Genomic DNA, 23,817 nt, shown 5'->3' on the forward strand with positions numbered 1-23,817 from the left:
TCTCTCTCTCTCTCTTTTTTTTTTTTCCTTTCCCCGGGGCAAGGTATTCTTGGAGAACGTCCTCTTGTAAACAGCCGTGGGATTTTGACGATTGCCCCCCAAGTGCACACGAGCGAACCGGTATTTAAATCCATAGGACTGAAAATGTCCACAAAGTGGAGGAAAAAAAAATCAGTATGATAGATTAACTTGGATAAAAATGTTTTTTTTCTTTTTTTTTTAATTAATTTTAATTGGGGGGTGCATTATTTGCTCCTTGCTTCAACGAAACGACCGTCAGTTTTAAGAAAGCTATTTGCATTCTCTCTCTCCTCCAGTGCAAACTGTAAAGAAATCTAATTTCATCTGTAATAAAGCACCTGACGGGCAGCGATCTCTGGCAAACAATATTTCAGCTTAATGCTAAGCATTGAAAAAACACCATCGAAAGATAAAGACGCCAAGAAGAGTCCCGCGCGTGGCCGTGCCGGCGTGGCGGGAGGGCGAGGGCAGGGGCCGTGCCGGACCTCCGCGGGGGGACGGAGCCTGGCGCCCTCCCGCCCCGGCGCCCGCCGAACCCGGCACCCCAAAAATTGGAGGCAGCTTTTGGGTCTTGCTGGAGTCGAGCCAGGCTGGTAGCGAAACGCGGACGGGGGCCTGCCGGAAGGAAAAGGCACGGAATCACGGACGACGGGAGAGACGCGTTGGAGATACAGAGAGCAGCACGCAGATGCAATAAGCCCATTTTAATTTAATAACTATAAAGCACGGAATTATTAAAAGCATAAAAGTCCCATTACCGAATGGCACAATATATTAGTAGTTATAGGTGCTAAATCAAAGCGAGGTGCACGATATTAATGGGCAAAGCGGCTGCATTTAAACAGTTGTCTACTTATTAAATCTCTAATTAAGGGCATGCAAACCAAGTGGCTAAGATTTTCCACTAAAGATGATAAATTATGATTACTGAAATGTTTTTAATGTGTTACAGAGCAAGCCAATTGTATTAAAAAAGAAGTGGTCCAGATTTCCCCCAGCAGCTTTACCTGTAACGACAGCGATACCGCCCTAGGTCACTATAAATCGGTTTTGCTCTGGTGTACCAGCCCCTTACCACCGCCTGACAGCTAGTCTCTGAGTGTCCGCAGCCGCTCTTTGCAGCACGGATTAAACGGCGCGGGTCTCTAACGCCCTCGACAAGCCCAAACCAGCGCCTCACGACCTCTGGGCTGGACTGCGTACAGCGTCAGCGCGGCGGTTTTGCTGCTGTGCCGTCCCCTCAACGGGAGCAGGCGCGCTTCCTTGGCTCGATCAGCCATCTGCGACAGCGGAAACTAATGGTGATTGCCAATTGTTAACCAGACAATAGCAGATGCTGACTTTAACGCCCAACAGCGCTCTGCCGAGCATCTTCTGTGTAGACGCGGCCTCGCTCTAGTACGTGTTTTCTTTCCCCAGAATTACGGCTACGTGGGAGCTACGTGGCTTGACGTGATGGACTTTGAGGCCTGGCAGTCGGTGTTCTGTTCCTGGGCCACAATGGGCAGAATATAAGTACTAAGTAAGAAAATTTAAAATATTTGTTTTAAAGATTCATCTTTTGAATAGGTTTATTCCAGGTAAAAGTGCCATGTATCGGATGCTACCGTGAGACTAACGTGTTTCCTGGCAATGTACTCGCCTCCTATTAGATAATCCATAAGTCTCAGACCACTAAAAAGCAAAATACTGCAACCAGATTTTCCACCAAATTCAGAAATATTTGCTAGAGGATTTCACTGTTCCTGTGTATTTGCATCTAAGCACGAAGGCAGCGGCAATGCTGCACAACGCTGTTGTTTTGGCACTAAGACGGCTTTGCAGCCTGGGCCCCTGAGGACATCTGGAGTCTTCTGGGTTACGGTGGTTCCTTTTCACAGAAATTTGCTTGCCTAAAATAATGAATGAGCCCATTTTCGCTTTGACTGTGGCCTGCAGTCTACAAGAGACATTAGGAGCAATTTGTAGTCAACGTGCAGGTCTGTTCCATCTAAAATATTATCAATGAGCTTGTCAACCCGAGCCTTAACCTTCTTTGTTATTTTCATCTGCTCCCCTCTCAGATGTCTCTCCTCGTACCCATAACCTCTGAAGACTAGCAACAGGATGTCATACACCTGTTTTGCTTAAGGCTGGGACTTGGAGCCCTGTGCGATATTGTGTAGGCATTGGCTCACGCGCTGCTTTGCTCAACGTATATGTCAGAATGTCAGATGATAGTTGTTGTATCTGCAGCTGTTGCATAAGAACAGTGCCAGGGGCACAACTTTCCTGCAGTGAGCTTTAATTTGCTCTGCCCTCCCTGAAGAGCTCCCGCGCTTCACCTTGCTGCTGCTGCTGCAGCTGGAGGAGAAGTCAGCCCGCGTGCAGCTGCGACAGCGCGGACGGGAGGGAGGGACGGCCGGGCGAAAACTTCCCCTCCGCATGCATAACGCAGGCTAAAGGTGCTACAGCCTGCCGTTTGCCTGGCTGCTCAATGAGGCATTTTAATAATTGTTTGCAGAAAGGTATTGTAAACACGGAGGGATTTATATTTGTGCGAGTCAATCTGTAGTATATTTGGAGACTGTTCCAGGAGAGCTACTGGTAGCCTAAATAAGCCATAACCTGCCAAGATATTCATGAGAGATCTGAGTAGGTTTTTGACTGCTCTCAGAATTAGGTTGACAATCAAAACAGATGTAGAATGAGACTGCAACTGGATTGCCAAAGGCAAAAAACTCCTGTCAAATTCTTTAACGGAGCAAGCTGATAAACCACTATAATACGTGGGAATAGTGGACATTAATAACAAGACAAGGACACATAAGTCCACCTTCGGATTTGTTTGGGATGGAGGATTTGTTTTACAAATTAGGTAGCAAGGGCATTTGGAAATAATGCTTTAAAATACCTACTCAGAGCAACTTTAAATAGACAGCGCTGCTCTATGAATATTGCAAGATGTTTCTCAGGGTTTTTCAAAAATATGTGCTCTTGCAGAATTGCTGCATTTCAAAGTGACATATTGGGATAGCACAGATCATCTGTAATTTAAAAGAAGAAAGCAATAGAGAGTCTGATTAAAAAGTAACATAATTCTGTATTACTGTATATTGCTTTGGTTGCATCTATTATTTAAGCAGACATGAGGCATTTTGTCTTTTGCTTGAAATGTTAACTAAATCAAGGCTAAATTTATAAAACGTGGCTTCATCTTTAATAAGAACGACAGATGCAGCGGCCTAACATGTACATCTGTATCTTGTCTCAGAGTTGTGACTCACAACTCTTGCGTCTAGGCCTCGGTAGCAGACAGAAAAGGAGAGTTTTTTTGTGGGATGAAGTAGAAGTGTGAACGACGCTGGTGGGAGGAAGAGCAGACAACCGGATTAGAGCTGCCTGCTGGGCAGATCACGAGCTGGAAGGGCATCTCTCGATGTACAGATGCATCAGCCTCTGAGGTCACTGTATGGTAGGTCTTCACGGTGTTTTGGGATAATATCTCTTTGGAGGGAAAATGCTGATTCTTTCAAGAGGAAGCACTTCACAGGCGAGGGTTACTTTCTAGGAATATCCTAGTTTGAAAAAGCGTAGGACAAAAATTCATCGTGGTTTTCAAGCACCCTTTTCTAATTAAAAAGAAATCTTTTTSAAATGAGCTTTGCCTTTRGAATGCAGTTTATTTTATTTTTTTAAGGTATACATTTCAAAGCTACGTAACTTGAATAATTTGTTTAATCTCAGATATGTTTTTAAGCGTTTGTGCTTTACTGAAGGATAGTTGCTTTCTGCTAACAGGTGTGCAGGGGTCGGGATGGTAACAGAAGTGTGCCTCTGTGCCCCAAAATGCACCCCCTAAATACTGCAGCCTGCTTGTGCAGCATCTATATCCAATAGCATCTATATCAATATCCAAAACGCAACTGGAACGGCTCGGCTCTTTCGGGGAGGTGTCCACCGGGTAGCGCTTGGCTGCCCTGCGGCTCCTGGAGAGGGTTTCTGGGGGGTCAGCAAATCAGTGTTGGTTTTGGCGGAGCGGTCGCGAGTGCCTCCCGTCCAGAGCTCCCGGGATCGCGTCTGCCTGTAGACCCATCTGCTTGCACGCTCCTGACAAGCTGGCTTGGTGGCCACTTGGCACATGCCCACCACTGCGTTGAATCCAATCGAGCCGCACAGCTGAGAGAAGATCTGGTCCCTGCTAGCGGAATTACTCTCACCGTTCCGTCCATGAAGATGGATTGGTCTAAGAGGGACATCAGTTCTTCAAGCCCCCAGATAAACTGGTAAATGTGAATCCAGGCCTCTCCGATGTCCAGGCCAAACACACCTCTTGATGGACAGGCACGTAGGGATCTCAGGCTGGTAGCTACAAACCACTTCCAGAGACGCGAGAGGGCTTGCGGAGGCCAGAAACCCCCAGGACAAAAACTCGTTCACGTTTCTTTGGCTTTGGTTCTCCTTTTCTCTCCTGCCTCATTATTTTAATTCTTCTACAGATTTTTAAATTAAATCTATTTTGATACCTCGCCACGAGATTCAGTGCTGTTATCACGAGCAAAGAGCAGATTCGCTTCACTCCAGTGTCATTTCTTGAACTGAATTTCCAGGCAAGTCAGGCAATGTTTGCTTATTTTTTTTTCCTTGCTCAGTATTCCATGCTTCCATATTCTGGTTAGATCTTGATAGGGAAATATAAAAACATGTCAAGACAGTGGTTCAGTTACAAATGGAGTGCAAAAATCATTTTGGAGAAAGCCCATTTGTGTGTGATTTCTAGCCTAATTTTGCAGACCCTGGTGGTTTAGGGAGTTTAGCATCCAGAGGTTTGGGTACTTGCCCAAACTAACCCTAAAACGCGAGCCTTTGGAAGTTTGCCTTTCAGTTCGTGTGATATAAATAGCTCTGCTAGGAGCAAAACAAAGGAGGCATTGCATCGCGCGGCCAAGAGAGACTACATGAAAAATTTGATCAAGCCATGTTTTAGGTATCCCAAGCTGTGCTCTGTCTTCTGGCTTAACAACATTGCAAGTCAGAGACACGCTGCTACTTTTTCTTGCTACTAATGCTGTTGTGTCTAGGTGGCCCGAGGTAATGAGTCTTTGGCACCTTCAGCTCCTGTGAGGTTCTGTGAAGTGAAGACCTCACAACCGAGCCAAAAAATCTAATTTAAAAAATATTCAGCCTTGAATTCATTCCTATGAAGATCTTCTCATCGTGGCAGCAGTGGTTTTGCTGCAGAGCTCCAGTCTCGGATGTGGAGTATGGCTTTATTCAGGCTTGCGAGGGCCAGGGAGGAAGCATTCATCCCTCCCTTGCCTCTGCACCCTGTTCTGATGAAATGAGATTTGCTGAGTGAGTGCAAAGAGAGTTCGATAATTGGAATCACTGTGACAAGGCTGAGGGCTTCGTTGGAGTGACTAAGGTTGAGGGCTTCGTTGGAGTGACTAACTATCACTCAGTTTGTCTTGGGGAGAATCATCTTTCTCCTGAGTCAGACATTAAGTCTGGCTAATTTTGCTGCAGCGGGAGTTTGTTACTATGTAGGAAGCGTCTCAGGGAGTAGCAATCTGCTGCAGCCAAAAATCTCAGCCTCAGTAAAAGTAGGTCTTGCTTTAAGCACGGCAGAAAGTGTCAGTCACAAACATCGGCCTGGGCGTGACTACAGTGCATTTACAATTTGGTGTTCCTGTGTCCCCGTTCCCTTTCCAGGGTACCCCGTTGCCCCCCAAATTCTGCAAGAGTGCAAGCACACAGGGGAGCGCGGTGGGGCACAGCAAACGAAGCTGAATTTGCCTAATTCCCCGCAGTGGGCAAGATGAAATGATGGGAGTGAAGATGAGGGCTGGTAGTCCTGCTCTAGTCCTGACCTTGGAAGTCTTCTGGCTCTGCTGCAGTGCTCCTCTGCGCTGCTTGGCAAGCTGCTGCAGGAAGAGTTGTTGCAGGACCTCTAAAATGTGCCTGACCAGCCCAAGAACCTGAGTTTGAGTGAGGCAAATGTTGAGAACATCGGCCACAGCATCAGTGGGAAGATACTTTGAAAACAGGAAAAAATAAAATGCTCTGAAGCTTTGGTGCCTGAGCCCTGCTTCCTTCATCTCTGTGCCTCAGTTTCCTACCTGCAAAAATGGAACAAAATATCCCGATTGCATTGCATAGTGTTGTGAAGATAAATCAATGTTTTTGAAGTGCTCGCGTATTTGGTTAATGGCAAAGAAAGCCACTAACCAAAGCCAAGACGGTTTATACCACAGAGTGTTCAGCTAGTCTCAGCCTTCTGCAGCAGCCTCGTCTTTCAAGGCTCAGTCTCCACGTCCCTCAGTTTTCCACTCCTTTCTAATTTATCTAAATCTTCCTCTCCACCTCTACCACTACTGTAGTCTCTTGGTCTGCCTCCTTCTGTGTTTACTGGAGAGTTTTCAAATGCTTTCACCAGGTTTTACAGGAGACAAAGGTGATATTCCTGATGACTTTTGATCTTCCAAACTTCCAGTCTTCCAAAGAAGCATTTGATAATAGAGCTTCTGAAAGAAAAGTCATCCAATTTCTTTAACGTTTCACAGCACTGCTTTTTCTTAGACTGGTTCTTGGGAATGCCTGAATTTTTAATTTTATCTATATCTATATGCACATATTCAGCCTTGAACAGATAAACAGCCTGGAACAAATCAACTGTCTGACAAGTTAAAAGCAATTAAATATGTGATCTCGCTATGGAGCCCCTCGGTAACCACTGATATAACTGGTTATTTCCTTTTTCTAAAAGCCTGATCCTTGCATAAGGGTCGGTGCAAGGATGTAGGTGGAAAAAAGGAACAAAGACAAGTTTGCGATTGAAGGGCAGAACATCCAGGGAAGCTAAACAAAAACTTACAGCCTCACAAAAATCTTAGCGCTTCCTTGCAGTTCAGCTGGCACCCAGATATTCATGGGAGACGCAAGAAGAATCCAGGCTGCTTTATCCATATCACCTTCCTCATGTTCCCCCGTCTTTGTGGCCGCCTGTCTTTGACGACAATTTGCTGTAAAATTGCCGCTCCGTCAGCCCTTTTCTCTCCAGCGTGCCTCTTCTGACCCCTGCTCTGTGCGTTTGGCAGAGCTGMGCTGCCAGAGCCCTAAATCACCTATTTTGCGGTAGGCTGCGGCATGTTGCCTCTGCCTGGCTCCCAGCTGGCAGCTGCTCTCAACCCTTGTTTTCCCCATTCCTGTGGAGATGGTACACGCTCACGCTGTCCAAAAGCCCAGGAAGGGGCTGCTAACAGCGAGCGCTGATGAACGGCGGAGGGGCTTTTCCATAACTCTCTGTTACTAATCAATGAGCACGTTTGACATCTCAACAGCGCAGCGTTTGAGAATAGCTGTCAATAGTACTTTCTCATGCCAAAACAAAATGGGAAACTGTAATCCTGGCATTACATCACGGATGGGAACTGGTTATTGATGTCATCTTCCCTTTCACTCATCTGATATACACAGCCCACGGTGACTTACTGCCAATCTATAGAGATATGGATTTGAAAATAAACATCAATAACTGTAAAATCACTGTACAATTGAGATGATGCTAACTCAAAGTGGTGATGAATCTTGATTTCCTCATGCCTGTTTCTATATTTCACTTTAATAAAGGGTATGTATGGTCAGTTTTTGGTGTTATTTGGACATTCAGATTACAGTGAGGGTCTGAATAGCTTATGCATTATCTTCAAATTTTATTGTGGGCGAATCTGCACATTGCATATGCATAAAAATGTCTGTAAGCGCGGCTATTTACTGCAATGAAATTCTGATACGTTATTGTATCAGGTTTAAACACCACGCAGAATACATCTTTTAGCAGATGTTTTTCCTTGGAATTCTTTATTCAATGTATACGCATCATTTGATTTTAAACATGAGAAAAGGAAATACAGTCTATGTCCCTTTTCTTTTATTAGAGACTGACTCCTGGAAGTCTGGCTTCCACTTAGCAGCGAATATGAGCATCAACACCTGTGTCCCCCATGCCGACAGCTGGCACGCTATCTGTGCGCCACGGCGATCCATCTGTAAGACGGGACACATGCTGGTTGCTTGACTTGGGGTAAGTCTGGATGAAGAAAATAAGTTCGTACCACGATAGAGGTGCGTTTGTTTCTGTCTCCTGAAATGCGCGCTGGAATCTGCTGTGGGTTTGCTTTTTTCCCTTTTTCCCCTCGCTCTCTTGCTGAAGCAGTGTTGGTCGTGTAAACCTGATGAATTCATTACAGTCGTTTCAGGCTAATTTAAGTTCAAGGCGTGCGGGGAGTATCAGGCACAGGAGAGATTTTGTTTCTGTAGACTCTGTAAGGGATTGTTTGGGGGAGCTAAAGCGTCAAGTATTTTTTAATAGAGAAAGAGATTATTTTCCAATAGAAACTGTATTCCACTGATGAAAGAGACTATTCACAAATAACACGTTCTTTTGTGATGCACGGAGGAAAATGCCCAGGAACCCTGGAAAGAAAGAGAGGCTCCCGCATCTCCATCAGCGCCTGCAAGCTGAGCGTGGCAGAGCAGGGGCAGCAGATGGACCTTGCAGAGGTTAAAGCCAACAGCGTGGCCTTCCAACCAACGTCCCGAGCATCTCACTGCAGCGTGCGCCGTGCTAAACCCACCGGCCAAGGGGAGCTGCGGGGGATGACGTCTGCACTTACAGAAGTAAGTGACGTGTTGGGCCCATGGTCTCCTCTTAACGGGTGCTGTCMCTCCGGCTAGAGCAGGACGTATTGGTAGTAAGGAGACACTAAAGTTTTCAGTCCCCTCCGTGAGCGTGTGCAGTGCCCCTGAACAACCCTATTCCTAAGAGGAATAAACTCTGTAACACAGTCTAAAGGTGGGAGAAATAAACTTTTCTCTCCACTCTTTTCTGTGTCCTTCATTCATATGGAGTGTGTCTGGGCTGTGCAGCACCAAGAAAATGTCATGAAGTTGTTGTTCCTGAGGATGCTCGGGACTGTGTGCTGAACACTGTTGCTGTCAATCCCTCAGGGATGAGGTGAATGAATTCCTAGCAAATGCTGCTTGTTAGGTGCAATTCACATAAGTGCATTTTTGGATCATATTCCAATTCTCCATCCTTTTGAGCTAGCAAATGTGCCAGGATGACTCTTTTTTTTTTTTTTTCAGCCCAGCACTTTTCCATTGAGCATAGATAGAGATGGGAACATTGCACATCAAGGATAGGGGAATTAATGAATAAGAAAACCTTGACATTTACACAATTTAGGCATGTTACTTTTATTTAAGGTTTTTTCGTGGAAAGGGTGCAGAACCCTTAGTGAATAGACCTGTTAATGCCTCTTGCTTTTTGTGTTTATATGTGCCAGTTCTAATAATTGTCACGTTGACCTAAGTGAGAAACATCCAGACATGTTTATGGAAGAAGCCGTAGGGCTTTAGTTCAAGTGACTTCTGTTACTCCTGGGTGAGGGAAGAGGGGAGGGTAATAAACAACAGAAATATGTTTGTTTCCCAGCACCAGGATTTATCACGTGTAAATATGTAGGACGTTGGAAGCCATTAATTATACATAAAGTCAATAACCTATCTTAATAGAACTTAAAGTGACAAAAGTGATGACACTTAGGAAATAAGACTCCCCAACCTATGAGTCCATGACCATCAGGGAAAAGAAAAGTCAGGCCTGGAACATGCTTTGGACACAAAGTAATTGCTATTGCATTTTCTGATTTCATTAGAGAAAACTGCTTTCAGGGTAGGTATGTTAGGAATGGGAGACATCCCTGATCACAAAGGTCACGTTTGTGTCTGTCTTACCATTCAGCGGAAATAGAGGAATTTGAGGGAAAGGTGCCAGAAATGATGTTAGYTGAGCTTTTATTCTGCATTAGAGTTTGCTGCAAAGAGTTTTGCCATGCTCATCTATCCAAACATGTTTCCACTAACAGGGTGATCACAGAGCAAGAATTTGGGATGATTAGCAAAGCAGGTTTTTTAAAGTGTTAGGGAACCTTGTTTTCTTCTGAAAAGAAACTTCYTCACTTGGGGGAAGCACCAACTGGGGCAAAAACCAATCGAACTTACCTGTGCATGATGAGGCCCTAAAAACTCTGCTCTCTAAAACACTGAGAGATGCTCAGTCCCATAAGAGAATGTATGTGTACATGCCACGTTGCTTACGTGTGGTTTAAGGAGGACAAAGCAGACACACACTTTCACTATGTTTGCAGCAGGCACACTTTACTTGGGTGTGTTATCTCTAAGTCCACTATTCTACGCGTTTATAAGTGCACGCCAAATCTGCAGTTTCATTTTCCCCTCACATAATTCAAGGAGAAATACAGTGGATCGCTAGAAAAACATGAATGACAACAGTGATAGTACTACTAATAACAGTAACAACTCCACAGCACTGCTGCTCATTTCCGGAGACTGGATCTGATCAAATGTATCTGGTACTCAGCAACACGCTTGTTCATGATTTTGATAGGATAATAAGTAACGTGTCTAAATTTAGAAATGAATTTTGTGTGAGTAAAACCTATAAGAAATGCGTGTAGCCGTGCAAATCCGATTGGTTTCCCGTGCCCATTTRGGCATTCAATCTAATGTGACGGCTAAGCTTACGCAAGTTGGGGAGGTCTATGAAATCTCTACTACCTTATGCTGGTAAAGCAGTTTATCCCTTTTACTTTGTCCCTTATTTAACTGAGGAAGATCAAGGACCCAGCCCTTGGCAGAAGCCTTCTGAGATGAGCCAGCCTAGCAAGGAAAGCAAGGCCCACCCATGAATAAGGGTTGCCAGAACCTGGCCAATTTTTCAACAGCCTAATGGAGGTTTTTATTTCCTTTTTGTCTTTGTTTTGAGGGGTGGGTTGGTTTGTCTGTTTGTTTCCTCAGGAGCGGAGGATTTTTGTCAGTTCTCGCCCTTGCTGCTGTTTGCAGGAGCAGGCGTTCGGGTTGTTAGCAAGTGACATGCCGCAGCATATAAAAGAGCAGTACATCTTTGGAGCTGTTTTGTGGTATTCCCCAGCACACTTGTTTGTTATAATTGGAAAGAAGCTATTGAACTGAAAGGAGGGACAAACAATCTACATGCRCACAAAGCCAGTGAGAGCTAGGAGCGTCCAAATTTCCATGAAGCGCTCTTGTTTCAATTCATATTTAAATGGGCTCCAAAGCAGCTGGACAACCTTTCTGTGGCCGGCCACAGCTGATATTTTTAACCAACGAGAAATCARATGCAATTTGCTGAGAGCAGATGAGAGGATTGTGTTTTAGTCTCTTTAATGTAAGAGAATAAATACTAAACTAACAAAGTATGTCAAGATGTTGCGGAGAGTTTAAGTACAATAGAACAGATTCTCRGTGCTATAAATTGGCATAATTCTTCTGAAGTCGTTCAGATTATGCTAATTTACGACAGCCAAAGATCAAGCCAAATATAGGTTGTTTTTATAACTGATTTTGATGCCCTTCTGTTTGATGATGCTTTGAGGGAAATTATTATTTGTTATGAATGGGCCTAGGCAAAAATGACTTTATTGTCTAAACATTTAATTTATATAGGGCCAGATCCTACATTCCTTATTAATTTAAAGCAGCCAGAATGAAATGCCTCATTCAGGGATGTGCAGTAAATGTCTGGGGAAAGAGAAAGCTAGAGTTGAAATTATCTTTTGCATATCTCATCCTGATCTCAGGCTATCTTCACCCTCAGCAGATCCTTGACGTAAGTTAAAATAGCCCAAATTCYCTCTAACTTCTGCACTGGCTGTCAGAGCAACCTTGGACCACGAAGGTGCTTTTGCAATACCCTCTCCCCAAACTCTTTTCCAGCTGCCAGAGGTGATGTACGGGTTCTGCACCGCATAAGTAACTCTATCCTGGCATTTTCTCTTCCACTCCCTGTACTGACAGCTTTTAAAGATGTTTTCTCCAGAACCACATGGTGCAAAGCAACCTTCATAYGGAGAGAAACTGCTTTCCCAGGCTCCAAAAGAAGTGTTTGCACAGTACAGATATCAGGTTTTAGCCTTTGGTTATAATTTATCAGGTGGTGTTTCTGCAGGTTTACTGTGAATTATGATTATTATTTGCTATGAGTATGGCTTAATGTGCTAGGTCCTTTACAGGCATAGCTAAGTTATTAYTTCTCCTTGAGCCTCTGCACTGTAGCCACATTTTCACAGAAAACTATCTGCCGTCTCAAAGAATTTTTAGAAATAGCTTCTTAGGGGAGCTGGGTCAGATTAAAGATGCAGTTATATTGCACAGCCTTCTTCATTCTCTGCCTTTCATTGCCATTTTCCTTGCAGGATGTMTGCGCTATCAGCTATATGAAGCAAGAAGGGTTTGGTTTGTTTTCCTTCTCCCCTAGTTAGACACCTTCTGTGACACATTCAAAGCTGAAGTTTATTGGCTTTTCTTTTGACAGATCAGAGAGTTTTGGTCTGTCCTCATGCYCTCTGCGACTACCAGTTATTAGAGGCTCTGGGATAAAGACAAGGAAAAAGTATGCAGTATGCAGTTGGACCTTACAAATGGCCAAAAATCATGTTTTCTCCCTATCTAAACAATGTAAAATGTACATTAAGCAAAGCACCGTTATTGGCTCAGTGCAGTCGTTTGTATGCCTCAAGAATTCAATGCGTTGTAGTGATTTCACCTAACAAGAAATGTAAACGATAATGAAACAGCAGATGGACGGTGAGCTAAAAAGAGGAGTGCAGAAGGGAGTCCATAATATCTACTTCCCTTGTGGGCAAGACAACCCAGAAATTCCATCTTTTATCATTGTATTTAAACTTATTTAGGGGAATGCAAGAATACGATTACCACTGACGGATAAATCAGCACATTTCAGTGTTCAATATGTTTAAGTACTTATATGCAACTTCTGTATTCAGTGTTCTTGCTGAAAAAGCAATACTGTAAACCCCTAATTAGCAGCCCTTAGAAGATTTTTATGTATGATTATCAGATATTCAGTCTAAATCTTTTCTATTGACAAACTATATTTTCTCTACTTCCCCTCTACTAATTAGGATGCTAAAAGGCTCCTACAAATAACGACAGGGAAAATAAAATTTCCGCCGTTAATTTTTAGATTTAGCTGTCGTATCTATAAATCTGTGATGAGTGGCGCAGTCTAAAGTAACTATTCTTCAATTTATTCCTTGAAGATAAAATTAGATAAACAGACCATTATCTTCCATAAAAGCACGTTGATGTAACTGAGTCAAACACAGTGATGATGTCCTTGACTGGTGGTAGTCATCATCAGGAAACAGCCGATTCTCTTGGGATCACTGTCTCAAATTCCTTGCTTCAGGAGTAAGAGCCTGGAGAGAAATCCGAGCAGCTGCTTCAATGGGTAATGGACATTGGTCCACAGCTCTCAGATAGGTGGGCCATGCCCTGGGTGGTGAGTTTAGCACCTACTCGCGGAAGTGGCGGCTGTACGCAGTGGGCAGGACAGAGCTGTTGGGGATAAAAAAGAAAAAGGCGGCTGGAACATCAGAGACCAGAATTTGGCTCCTTTAGTTGCACTGCTTGAATGTACCCTGACGCCTGCAGCCATTTCTTCTTGCTAATGTTTTAATCTTGATTCACTTTGGAGAGCTAAGCAGAGCTGAAGTGGCAAATAATCTCTCTGCTGACTTTTAATGAGGTTAAAATTCACTCTCTGAGGTTCACTCTTCTTAATAACTGCTTTTCTGGCTAAACGAATATCTGTGTAGAAAAATAAAATAAAAGGTGCCCCAGACTGGAAGAAGAAAAAAGAGAGAGATGCAAAAGGCTTTGCAAAAGGACCGACACCCTTGCAAGATTAGTGCTACAGTCTCAGGATTAGGCTCATGCCTCATCTTGTCTGTGAATACATGATCTCTCAAGGCCAAAATCAGCAAAAAGTATATTCAGCTTCTGCAGAATCCCAAAGTCTTCTGTGGAGCAGTGCAGTTACATGGCATGCTGATTGAATCCATCCTTTAACTTGGTTTTATACAGGTAAAACCTTGAGTGAGTGTTCTCAGCTTGTGAAAATTGGACCAAATTACCGGATGGAAAATAAAACTCTACATGCACTTGTGTTTTTCATAAATAAAAATCTTTACCTAAGAGAGGAAGTGATCTGGATTCAGTGCAAATAATTAAATGAAAGAGAGAAATTACTAAGCAAAGCAATATCTTAAAAAGAGGCAAATGGAAAACAAATGTCCCAGCAAGGCGGTGAGGTTTATATTGAAGAAACATAGCCTATTTGCTGATTTTCCATTCTAAGTGATCTCGAGATGGAAATAATGTCACTGAAATCAGCATGCTTCATTGTACCTGACCCTTGCACAGTGCAGCTATAAATATTACATGTACTGCCAGGGTTTGTCCTTAAAAGACACATTTGTTCGTTCTTGAGCATCATCAAAAAGTCAGTGTCAGGTTGGGAGTTGTCCAAATCTCTGCTGGGAGCAACCTCCAAGACTGCAGAAACTTGCTAGGGATTAACATGATTCTAGGCAACTAAATCACTTCCGTGGTAAAATAAACTACTGTAGTTTCGCGGGTATCCCKGGTGCTGAGACAATTTACACCAACTAAGTTCCGTCCTGTGAAAATCTCTCTGCTAAGCCTTCTTCACTTCACTCTGCTTGTAAACCAGACAGTCAGGGTGGGCACCTGAATTTTCGCGTCTGATGGAGGAAGGAGACAAATGTAATGCAGCATCAAACAGATTTCCTATTTTGTTTCTAACCATATTTTAGATGCCCTTGCAATTGCATCTGACAGGATAATAACTCCTGCCAGGTGACCTTGTCAGAATAGGCAGCCATAACTTCAAGGAACTATGCTTTTTCCACAATGGATGTTTGATTCAAATCTTGTAAAGAAACCTTTGGGAGATGCAGTAGTGAAGTATTCACTTAAACGTGGGAGCGCTCCATATTAAATCCAAGAGGGATAAGCAATTTGATAGGCAAGTTCGCTTAAATGAGTCTGGTGCTCTGTTTATCTTTCTAGTCATCAGGTTAAGAGCTATTGTGCATAACTTTCTTAACCTTAACCTCATCTGTTCGTCTCCAGGGACCTGAGACTAACACAAGGGATAAAGGAAAATCAATGTCGAGTTTGGTTCTGGTAAACGTTTATGTCTGTATGCAAAGGAAGAGGGGGGGGAGAGCTGGAAACTACCCCTTGACAATGAAAGCTTTTAATTAAATTAGGTCTTAGAAATGTTGAGTGTGATCTTTGCTATGTTTTGGTTTCGCTAAAGATTATGACTAGACTTGCCAAAACCAACTGAGAAGTCTTACATTTGTAAACTTCACACACAACAGTTGTGAATTTGATACATCCCAAAGAAAGTGCCAGAGTACCGCTGTTTACATTCCTAAAGTCTTTACAAACAACGAGAACAATATCTGCTCTTTACAGATTGCTGTGGTCGTGTTCCTAGGTGCAGGAAGGAGTGACCTTTCCAAGCTGAACCATCTATATATACTCAACTCCGAGYGTTGTTAAAAAGCTCAGGTGTATCAGCTTACAGAGAGTTAATGTGAGATACACGGGGAATGATTTTTTACAGTATCCAGCTGCTGAATATCAAATGCTTGAATTTTCCACCATAAAAGAGGACCTTTCTGTTATGTAAATACATAGATTTTTTTGTACTGCTGGGAAACAGAATATCACGCACAATCCAGCTGAGGCTGTGCCATCTTTCCCCGACTCCACTTTACCCCTGGTTAGCCTGCTCCGTACGTCGCTCTCCTTCTCCAAGGCATCTTTACATTGGTGCAGGGAGCTGTGACAGGTTGAGGCCCTCACGCTCCCTCCGGGTGGTAATCTGAGACAAGGTAAAGCACAGCCACTCCTCCCCATCGCTCTCTGGAGGACTTTGAGATCTGGTACCTTCAGCACATGTGCTCCAGGCCACGCAGAGACGCCACTAAGTGCTTTTATTTGGCTCCAAACCGTCGCAATGACAGCCGAAGAGCGGGGCYGCGCCGCGATTACAGCTGAGCCTCCGCTCCTCGCTGCTTCTGCCTCGAGTGCCAGGCTCGTGGCCCAAGGGCTTGCAGCCTCCATCGGGGAGGGTGAAGGGCCTTCCTGAAGGAAAAAGCCTCGGGCTGGTTTTATATTGTGTGCTTTAAATATCTTAAAGCAGCACATATCMGATACAACAGTGTTCTTGGACGAATACCTGTTTTGCTTCAGTTTTCAGAAGACGCAGGCAAAGTGGTAGACRGAAAGCTGGCTGGAAGGGTCTTTTAATTCCCTGAACAGGGAAGGTAGAAGGGTGCTGTTGTTTCTCTGGGGCTGCCCGGAGTCCTTTGGTCACGGACCAGAAAGTTTCTGCCTTTTAGGTTCGGAAAAAGTAGCCTCCTTGACTCGTTTGTAGGATAACGTAGATTTTTCCCAACACATATARCAGGTAGAGTCCCTACCTCTACTGTACAGCCTTTTGATACTCCAAAAGCTGTATCAGTGGTCGTTTGGGCAAATAAGAATCAAATCCTCATTTTCCTAGACCACAATATATTGTGCTTTTTACCTGTCTTCTTATGAGACACCTRAAAGAGGAGCTTTCCTGTGTAAGTTACTTCCAGTGTCTCATTGGGAGCCTTCTGGAAGACTCTTCCTGTCTGAACAGCATCAAGGTTGGGAAAGTTCACAGACACATCCTAACTCTGCTGCAAGGTTCGGTCTTTATTTTCTGGTGAAAGAAGCATGGAAACAAATATAGAAAATGCATAATGCAGATTCTAATCTAGCGTCTCTATAGAAAGCTATAGTAGAAGGAGAGTAATTCGTCTCTGACTGACACTAAGTGCTGTTCTGCTTTTAAAAAGCCTGAGTGTTACTAGTAGGGGGAGCAAAATAATGATAGAAACATTTTGTAAGATGGTATCTCAAGTGTTTTGGTGGTTGAACTTGAGGAAAGGGCACATATTATCCGTCGTATTCCATTCTCAAATCACTACAGGAGACTGAGAGAAAATAGTCTCGAAACAGGCAATCAATAATTTGTATAGTAAACACAGTGTGCTGGTAAGTGGCCTAATCTTTAGATCTCTTCAAACACAAGGTGATGCAGAAGAGGAATAACTACCAAGGAGAAAGCAACCCGAGATGCAATTCATAAGAACAAAGACTTGAAAGGAAAGTTGTACTACATTATTTTTGCATTAGGAAACCCAATAGGTCAAAGGACTTAGCTGGTCATTCTCTAAGAGTTTGCAACAGTGAAAGCTTGTGCAGGAATGTACTTGATTCAGCCACAAAACCGCTGATGTCTTTTGTAGTAATTTGATCTTTTGCATCCTCCTACAGAGTTTGGGGGGGTTTTTGCATACAGGATATAGAGGTTGACAGTGCTGGCGGCTTCTTCTAGCTTGCTTGAGTTTCCAAATTGTTGGAAAGAGCTATTTTGGTAGTATTCTACTAAAGAGTGATTGCAATCACCCCCAAAGAGACAGAGTACATGTTATTTTATCAAAGGTCTGCACAATCTTCCCTGAAAGCTCTCTTTACAGGTCCTGATATTTGAAAGGGAAACAAAATCCAGGAATTCCTGTGTTACTGTTTGTACAGCAGCACTCGTATTCTAAAATATCTTTGGTGCTATAAAGAAAACAAGGAAAGAGGCACCAATTCAGTTTTGAAGGTCGAATTAGTCGTTGCCATTTTGACTTAATTAATCTGTTAAATAATCTAACAGAATCATCAGATCCCCCAGGCCAGAAAGGGCTAGTGTAGTCGTTTAATGTGATCTGTGTAACCTGAACCATAAGATTTTCCAGAATTGTTGAATCTGATTGAATTTAATTTGAATTTAATTTAATTGAGTAAGTTAATCTTTTAGGGGCAAAAATTAATCTCAATTTTAAACTAGTTCATGCAAGTGAGGAAATAATCAAGAGGAGATTTTGGAGAGGGGTAAAGGACTAAATAATTTGAATAACAAGGAATAACAATTGTCTTTGTGCTATCTAAGTGGTAATTAGCCCTAGTTTTCCACGCAGGCCTGAACTTGACTTTTAGGGCTACTGCCTTCTGTTTCCGGGGGCGACTCACTGAAGGAGAAGAGTTTTCAGTACTGTGGGTCTGAGCAGATTAGCAGACTGCCTATAAACTGAGGGAAGAAAATGAGAAGGGAAGGAGGAAAAAGCCAAAGAGAGAGTAAAATTTGGAATTGGAAAAACAATTGCCGTTCCAGATGAAACATTTCATTACATCTGATGGGTTTAAAAGAGGTTTGCCCAATAATTTTGTATTTGACAAGGCACTGTGTGAAACATGGCATTATTCCTTACAGGAAATAAAGAGCAAGAAATCTACTTATTTCTTACATACTTTTATTGAAAATGATATGAAGTTGTAATGTAAACGTAATAGCTCCAAACTACAGCAGCCTTGTGGTATTTCCTTTTGGAACTGCACAGTGTTATCTAAAAATGAGAACGCCTGGGTGGAAGGCTGTTACTGACTCCCAGAAATTTCAACCTGCCTTTTTTTGCCTCTTTTTATTTTTTACATCATTTTTTTTCCCCCTAGGGAGATAGTCATATCCCCCTGGGGAGAGTTTGGGCCAAAACCTGAAGTGCTGATTACCTGCCATCACAGCCAAATTCAACGCTTCTTGCAGTCTGTCCTTATTTTCCRTGACCGCTGTGAGGAAAGTGAAGTCCGGGTTCATCTACACGGAAGCCGAGTGAGGCCAGGAATGTTCCTCTCCTCCGGGGACCCCGCTGGGCAGGTCCATGGTGGGAAGGCTGTGTTCTCCAGACACGGAAGGCCGTGAAACTCCAGTGAAACTCCAGTGAAACTCCAACGAGGCAGGAGGATGCTCTGCTTTCTTTTCCTGAGACATCTTATACTTGGTCCTTTCTTAGTGTCTCCCTTCACTGATTGCTCACCGGACTGAATGCAGAAGATGCAGKCCCCGAAGGCCCGTAAGATAGCGGAGGTTGTCTTGGATTCGGCTCGGCAAAGAGACACGCCAAGTCCGGCCTAAGCTTTAGACTTTTGGGTTGAAAATGAGCAATGCAGCAAGTTGGGTAACACCTTCAAATATCTCACGTGCCGCACAGCAATTTCTGCACAAGGTGTTTGCATACTGCCAAACCTGGGGAGGTGCTTTATCACTGGCTTAATGAATGTACCCACTTAACATGACGTTTTTGTTGAAACAGAGAATTCCTTATTTGATTTGGTATAATTGATACTTGAGTAGCCTTTGAGTAATTCTCCCTTTCCTAGGTGGGCTTGGTCTCCTGGCCTGCTCCTGAGACACTCTTTCAGCCTGAAGATCAGGGGAGGAGAGAGACGAAGGAGCGACGGGGATTTTCTCTTACACTTTTTCATTTGCTCGTCCTATTCCCATTACTGAAGTCCAGTACATTTTACGTTAGCCTTTTTTCCTTTTCAGTCGCAGATAAGATTTCACTACAGTTTCTCTCTCTCTCTCTCTTTTTTTTTTTTTCTTTTTTAAGCGGATCTGAAGTTTGGTATTCCGTAGCACAGCCCTGCGCTTTACCGGTGGTTACTGAAGAGCACAGTACCCGCGACGAAAGCAGAGCGTGCTAAGCTGCACACCCTCCCAGCTGCCCGGGGCCGACACGCGGAAGGCATCAACGCGGAGCAGGCGCGGAGTAATGCGGGAACGTCAGCACTTGTAAGGTACCGTCTTCCTCCCGCCGCTGGTTTTTGAAGATGAGAAAGAAGCTGGGCCTTTATCCCCAAAAGCACTTAAATCTGTGCTTACCTTAAAACACGTGAAAAGTCTCCTTACCGTCCTCCTGGTTTTCTGTTACCTGAATGTTCACTCAACGGAACACATTTTTATCTCTTTGACTCTGTATTTAAGGAAGGTGCTCCATATTTTTCGCTCCCTGAATATCTATATGAGAATCTGTTTGTTATATCACAGCTCTGCAAACAAGTTTCCAGGAAACCTAATGCGATGTGTTGACTATTTGGTAGGTCGCACTACCTCTGGGCTAACATGAGAAAGCTACCACGTGCAAAAAGCGTAGCGAGGTTGTTTTGATGTGATTTTGTGCTGGATTGAGAGAGGAAAGCGATTAAAGAGTCTTAAACGTAAAGCTGGGCAGCAACTGTTGAGAACAAAAATGGCAATAGTTTAAGAGAACAGTGTAGGCAATAACTCACTTGGGGGGTCGGCAAAGGACCAGAAGAAGTGGCCAGACTGACATTGCTTGGTTTTATTAACTCATCCATAATTAGCCCATAGCTTAGATACAATTTAGCTTGTGCCATATGGGCTAATATAGTGCTGAAAGTTACCCCCCATGCAGGTGCCAGTCTGTCACACTGAAAGAAGATTAGCATAAAACAAACAACAAGGCTCTCCTAATTATAGTAGCACCATTTGCAACGCCATAGTTAAGGATGTATAAGCACTTCCATTATAACCCAATCCTCGGGATCTTATTCAGTAGACATAAAAGGCTCACGCATGCACACATACGCACCCCCTCCACAGCCCAGCGAGTCTTTTCTCGAGTTCTCAGTCAAAAGCTTTTGTTTTTTTTTTATTGTAAGAATGCCTGATGTGTGCRCTTGTTCGCAGCTCTGCCGATTTTCTTTGGAACGGTGTGCAGAACGAGTCGGTGTAGGTGCAACGCTTTGGGCACGCCGATCCCGGTAGTTTTTGCTTTAATAAATGTACGGCGTAGCGGCTGCTGAGCCCAAATGAAAATGAGAAAGCTGCACTGTATGTGCCCACCGACCTGATTAGAACTGTTTATAGTATGTATGAATCGAAACAAATAGCAATGGGGTACCTATATAGGCGATAGATGCTCTGTGAGTATAATTTATATCGGGAAGAAAGCAAGCCTCTGCCTTTATTGATCCCGCTTTATCGAGTAGGAATTGCGCTATTAAAAAGATGCCCGTGTGCTGTTGATACGTCCRGCATTTATGTTAATTTGGCTACGTAGTGCCAATATTTTCACTTTAAAATCAAGAAGGAAATTCTGTGCCAGAGCCTTTTCCAAATTGTACCGAGCTTTTGACACAAAGCAGCAGAAGCCATTAGCATGCTCAGCTAAGGCTGATCAGTCATGCTGTTGAACCATTTCTTCTCTTCCCCCCAATACATTTGCTTTCCTGCCTTTTCTAGATAAAAGGGAAGCTCCCCCTCCGACAAGTCGTACAGACTTTTCTTCTGAAAGGCAGCCTCCCCATTTTAAGTCTTTTAAATGAAATGAGTTTTGTTATGCAGACCGGAGTTAAATTTTTTCCAGCTCTCATCGGCTATTTATGTGACTCTATGGTTTTCAAATGGTATAATGCTAGAGGATGCCAAATGTCCTGCCATTTAATAACCAGTAGCATACAGAGCGCTTTTCAAAATGCCACCACTCTGAGCATCTGTTGTTATTAAGTAAGATGATCAAATTTTGTACAGGACTTCAATTTTGCTTTTCACATCACTTATAGAGCAAGAATAATATGCAGCCTGTGTATAAAACTAATGTGTTGGGATCATTGAGCCAATTGCTGGTTTTTGTGTTCTGCTTTATTGCAGACTGTAAAATAAACTTTGGCCTTTTTTTAATAAATGTTATAAAAATGCTCTGTGAATCAGGAGAGTGTCGGCAATTAAAGCCATTTAACACCATAATAATTAAAAATGCAATACTCCAGTGTAGTCAGCACTGGTTCACATAAAAAGCCACATTGTTGGTCCTTAATAATTACATTATTTGACAGACATGCTAAAGAAGAGAAAAAGGTGCATGTTGTTAGCATCAGATGAGCAACTAATTCTTATTGTTTCTGGAAATTGCTTTAAAATCCTTTACTGTTTCTGTCTTTCAGCTAACAGATGTGCAGGAATGTCCTCAGCTCACCATCGCTTTTCTCTCCAGCAGAATATGACTGACAACACAACAACACAAGGGAACAGCTGGGTCGAAACACATCATATTTTCCTGGTAGAGAAAGAAGCTGATTAGGCTGTGGAGTACCTAATTGGGTAAGATGCCCCTCATTTTCAAACTATAAAATTCAGATAGCGTATAGCAGAAAAGAGAGGAGGGGCTGGCAAGAGCCTTATGTTTGTCTCGCAGCAGAACTGGACCTTTAAAGTAAGCGATGCTTCTACAGCKGTGGTTTAGGGACGAGCCTGAGCTGGATGCCAGCGAAGGAAAAATCCTTGAGCGGGGACTCCGCTCAGATGCCACAGAGGCTTCTTGATCAGTGCTCTTGCCTGATGTTTTTCCATTTTTATGCTTTCTAGAGTCTGGCTTTGACTAGGCGAGCCTCCCACGCCGCTGCTAACTGCGCTGCCAGCAAGCTCTCGGGGTGAGCTGCACAAGCAGACGAAAACACGGTTAGGAGAAAGATGCCCACAGTTCAGTTCATATTATAAGTTCGATCGTAGGGCTGCTTGTACGCCAGGAAACTGAGCTGAAAATACTTCTTCTTCCTTGTGCCTTTAGAGGTGTTCAAGCAAGCGCACAGCTACGAGAGTGTAAATGCTGCTTTGGTAAACTTGGTGCATTAATCYGGGATGGGAAGCAGAGCGGTTCAGTCCTGCTTGGGAGGTTAGGAGAAGCACTTTGCTCTTCCAWCAGCGTCCGTCCGTCCATCCGTCCTCCAGGATTGCAGTTGGGGGGGGGGGGTTAGATGTGGTTATGCCTTCGGGCAGCCTGAACGTGTGCTTGGCAGCTGTGGTTCTGAGGGTGTAGTGCCCTTTTAAAAAAGCAGTAAGATAAATTTCTTAATAGGTCTTGTGAGGCCCAGTATCAAAGATCAACAAGACTGGAAATCATTCTTTGATCGAACATGTCAGCTGGCATGAAAAACCCATTGCTCTGATTTCTGTTTCCTTTGCTGTCTTGTCTACTCTGGAATGATTTTAATAGCCTGTCACTAGTAGTATTTGCTCTTCTTCAAGAAAACTAATGATTCAGCATCAGAAGTTTGATGTTGGGGTGAAGGAGTAAAAATGTGTGTGTGAAGTTCAGGACAAATAAGCTCAAAAAATCATGTCAACAGTGGTATGAAGTTAAAAAAATCAGAATGACCCTCAGAATCGGGCTGGAAGGTATGTTTCTGAAGAGCTATCTCGCCTAGAACATCTTTGGCAATTATTTGTTCTTCCTGAGCTCTTGGCCTGGAGTGGTGGAAAAGYAAAATTAGGAGGAGGACATTCAAAGAATAGTGAATAGCAGCAGTGTTAGCAGTAAAGGTTCGGGTATTTGGGGGAAAAAAGCAGTAGCACATCCCAAAGGCCAGTTACAAGCGCTGGAAAAGCAGGGAAGCCAACTGAAAGACTGGACCCCCTCCCGAAACCTCCCTCCCTTGGATGTAATTCATATGTGTGCAATTATTTTAGTTCAAATATTAGCCTTAGATTTTGAACAGATTATAATTTTGTAGGAAAATAGCAATAATTGCATGACAGAAGGGGATTTGATTCGCAGTTTCTGAAAAACAATCTACTTCTGGAGCACGCAAGACTCTTTAGGTGAAAGTATAAAAGAACCACATTATCCCCTGATTAACCTGCATCAAATAATGGAAATAGAATTCCATCTGCTGTAGAAATCATAAATAATAAATACATCATTAAATCAATAAACAGAATACAACAGTGAATTTTAAATCTTATGTTGTGATTAAAGCCAGCTCTTTCCTTGGGACATATTAAACTATATTTACAACACACACTTTTTCATTTTCTTTTTCTTTTTTTCTTTTTTCTTTTTTCTTTTTCTTTTTCTTTTTCTTTTTCTTTTTCTTTTTCTTTTTCTTTTTCTTTTTCTTTTTCTTTTTCTTTTTCTTTTTCTTTTTCTTTTT

Source organism: Rhea americana, unplaced genomic scaffold, assembly GCF_003343005.1.
Source record: "Rhea americana isolate MKP2758 unplaced genomic scaffold, rheAme1 scaffold_154, whole genome shotgun sequence".
Classification (NCBI taxonomy): Eukaryota; Metazoa; Chordata; class Aves; order Rheiformes; family Rheidae; genus Rhea; species Rhea americana.